This window comes from Mustelus asterias, chromosome 26 (genome assembly GCF_964213995.1).
Source record: "Mustelus asterias chromosome 26, sMusAst1.hap1.1, whole genome shotgun sequence".
Classification (NCBI taxonomy): Eukaryota; Metazoa; Chordata; class Chondrichthyes; order Carcharhiniformes; family Triakidae; genus Mustelus; species Mustelus asterias.
Genome location: NC_135826.1, coordinates 50,376,515 through 50,380,409, shown reverse-complemented (window position 1 = coordinate 50,380,409; position 3,895 = coordinate 50,376,515). Strand labels below are relative to the sequence as shown.

Below are 3,895 nucleotides of genomic sequence, written 5' to 3'. Positions count from 1 at the left end.
GGCAAGCATGCCATATGCCTTCTTCACCACCTTCTCCACCTGTGACGTCACCTTCAAAGATCTGTGGACTTGCACACCCAGGTCCCTCTGCGTCTCTACACCCTTTATGGTTCTTCCATTCATCGTGTAGCTCATCCCTACATTATTCCCACCAAAATGCATCACTTCGCATTTATCAGGATTGAACTCCATCTGCCATTTCCTTGCCCAAATTTCCAGCCTATCTATATCCTTCTGTAGCCTCTGACAATGTCATACTATTTGTAATCTGTGAGGCAGCAGTGCTAGCCCACTTCAGCGGTCACGGGCATTCGGCCTCTGATTTTCAGGTAAGCGTTCTCCAAGGCGGCCTTCACGACACACGACAACACAGAGTCGCTGAGCAGAGACTGATAGCCAAGTTCCGCACACATGAGGCCTCAACCAGGATCTTGGGTTCATGTCACACTACCTGTAACCCCACGACTTGCCTGGGCTTGCAAAATCTCACTAACTGTCCTGGCTGGAGACAATACACATCTCTTTAACCTGTGCTTAACCCTTTCTCCATTCACATTGTCTGTACCTTTAAGACTTGATTACCTGTAAAGACTCGCATTCCAACCATTATTTTGTAAATTGAGTTTGTGTCTTTATATGCCCTGTTTGTGAACAGAACTCCCACTTACCTGATGAAGGAGCAGCGCTCCGAAAGCTAGTGCCTTGTGCTACCAAATAAACCTGTTGGACTTTAACCTGGTGTTGTGAAACTTCTTACTGTGTCTATTCCCATAACCCCATGCATTTACCATAAAATATAGGAACAGAATTAGGCCATTTGGCTGAATTTACCATGGCTAATGCACATTTATCACAGCTAATCCACCTAACCTACACATCTTTGGACACTAAGGGACAATTTAGCCTGGTCAATCCACCTAACCTGCACATTTTTGGACCGTAGGAAAAAACTACAGCTCCCAGAGGAATCTGGCAATTCTGCCTCACAGCTCCAGGAACACAGGTTCAATTCTGGCCTTGGGTGACTGTCTGTGTGGAATTTGCATGTTCTCCCTGTGTCTGTGTAGGTTTCCTCCAGGTGCTCCGGTTTCCTCCCACACTCCAAAGATGTGCAGGTTCGGTGGATTGGACATGCTAAATTGCCCCATAGTGTCACAAGATGTGTAGGTGAGATAGGTTAGTAAATGTGTGTGTGGGTTACAGGAATAGGGTGGGGAATAAGGCTGGGCAAGATACTCTGTCAGAGAGAAGTAGTGCAGTCTTTATGGGCCGAATGGCCTCCTTTGGCACTGTCGGAGAGATGGTGTAGATTCAATGGGCCGAATGGCCTTCTTCTACATTGTATGGTTTCTATGAATAGTAAAGTTTATCTTTTAGTCACAAGTCGGCTTACATTAACACTGCAATGAAGTTACTGTGAAAATCCCCTAGTCGCTACACTCCGGCGCCTGTTCGGGTACACAGAGGGAGAATTTAGCATGGCCAACCTATCTAACCCGCACATCTTTGGACTGTGGGAGGAAACCGGAGCGCCCGGAGGAAACCCACGCAGACATGGGGAAAATGTGCAAACACCACACAGACAGTGACCCAAGCTGGGAATTGAACCTGGGTTCCTGGCACTGTGAGGCAGCAGTGCTAACCACTGTGCCACTGTAGCATTGAAGGCTAAGACCAAGTGCTGGAAAATGGGATTAGAACATATAGATGCTTGGGTGGCTTGCACAGACACAATGGGCCAAAGGGCCTCTATGAAAACTGCTCTATGTTGACACTGTGGGCGGTTTGGTTCAGACAGCACAGTGATGTACTTTGTGCCTCTCTCCCTCTGCTGCCAGCAAATGCCTACGGCCATACTAGTCTGAAAACGCCTGATCTCGGAAGCTAAGCAGACTCAGGCCTGGTTAGTACTTGGATGGGAGACCGCCTGGGAATACCAGGTGCAGTAGTCCTCCGCCAGGATCAACTGGGCCAAGTGCTCCGGACTCCTTGTCGGTCCTTGGGAGACGGACCCCCTTCCGGAGGAGCTCAGGCCTTTCACCGGGAGCAGGACCAACCTCCTCTACTTGGGGGCCCATCTCTGCCCAGCCGAGGAATCCTGGCCGGCGAACTGGCGGGAGCTGGAGGCCAAAGTCTCCGCCCGCCTGAGTCGCTGGACAGGACTGCTCCGAGTGCTGTCCTACGGGGCGCGAGCTCGCATCATAAACCAGCTGGTCGCCTCCATGCTGTGGTACCGGCTGGTCCCTTTGACCCCTCCCCCTGGCTTTGTCACCGATATCCAGAGAACCCTCGTGCGGTTCTTCTGGGGCAATCGACTGCACTGGGTCCCTGCTGCGGTCCTGTATCTCCCGCTTGAGGAGGGCGGACAAGGTCTGGTGTGCCTCCGCACTCAGATAGCGACCTTCCGCCTCCAGGCCCTGCAGAGGTACCTTTACGTTGAGCCCCCTCCACAGTGGTGTGCCATGGCGATGTATTTCTTCTGCCAGTGGCACGGCCTCAATTATGACGTGCAGCTCCTGCATATCGAACTGGGGCGTGCTTCGACCGCCCTGCAGGAGTTGCCCGTCTTTTACCAGGACCTCCTCACTGTCTGGAACAAGGTCGCCTCGCGACGCAGCTCTCCCCCGTCAGGAGTAGCGGCTCTCGTGCGAGAGCCGCTGCTCAGGAATCCGCTCCTCCAGCCGTATAACTTCAGGTGGCTGGCGGAGAGGAGGGCTGTGGACGCCGGGGTGACCAGAATCGGGGACGTGCTCGATGGCGGAGGGGTGGGCTGGATGAGTCCCCGCGTGCTGGCTGAGCGCGCAGGGACGTCCGTCCGGCGCGCGGCCAAAGCCATCCTAGACCTTAGGACGGTCGTGCTCGGCCCCGAAACTGCACGCAAACTTGAGACGGCGCAGGCGTGCGGTGGGATCGCGCCCGAGCGTTCCCCTGTTCGGGCGGAATTCCGCATTGGCCCAAAGCCTCAGCCCCCTCCCCTGGGTGAGGTGCCCCACAGCCTGAGCCGCCTCGCGGAAATGCCCTCCGTGCCTTTTTCTACCGTGCGGAGGCGTTTCCTGTGCGGGCTGCTGCTGCACACCTTCCACTACCGCCTCCTCGCCTGTCGCCCGGATACACCTTGGCGGGCCTTGTTGCCGCCGGGCGGCGGAGGTCCCCGCTGGAGGTCCCTCTACGGAGGGATCTCCCCCAATTACGTCGGGGACCTGGGGTGGAGGGTGATGCATGCAGCAGTTCCGCACAACCGTAGGATTCACTGGTTCACGGGCTCCGAAGACTGCCCTTTCTGTGGCCTTGTGGAGTCCGTGGACCATGTCTATGTTGAGTGTCTTAGGCTGCACTCCCTTTATGTTTTCCTAAAGAACCTTTTGTTGATGTTTTGTCTGCACTTCAGTCCCACGCTCCTGATCTACGGACACCCGGTGCGGAGAGGGGAGGGTCGGGATGGCGACCTCCTCGTGAACCTGCTCCTGGGCCTGGCGAAACGCGCCATTTACCGGTCCAGGCTGCGGGCGATCGAGGGGGCCGTCCATCCTGACTGTCTTCCCCTCTACCGCGGCTACGTTCGCGGCCAGGTGTCCCTGGAGAGGGAGCATGCGGTGTCCACGGGCGAGGTTGACACTTTCCGCGCCCGCTGGGCACCGCAGGGGTTGGGGTGCATTATTGACCCTAATAATCACATTTTAATTTGATGTTTTTTAAGTTTCCTTTGTATTTTGATTTCTGTTCGGGCTGTTCCCCCTCCTTTTTGGGGAGCTGCCCCTTTTACTTTGTCCTGATTTAATCTGAGTTTGTTTACTTGGTTTGGTTTGACCTAAAAAGAGGTCCCTCTGCTGCCGAGGTCGGTGAAATTCAGTAACAAGTGCAGGGGCTTTCTGCTGTTGACTTCTGGTATTTCCAT

At 54.5% G+C, this 3,895-nt stretch overlaps 1 pseudogene; it reads left to right on the top strand.

Moving 5' to 3' along the window:
• The first annotated feature begins 1,843 nt into the window (after window positions 1–1,843).
• LOC144479773 (5S ribosomal RNA) lies at window positions 1,844–1,952 on the top strand (annotated as a pseudogene).
• Window positions 1,953–3,895: the final 1,943 nt, after the last annotated feature.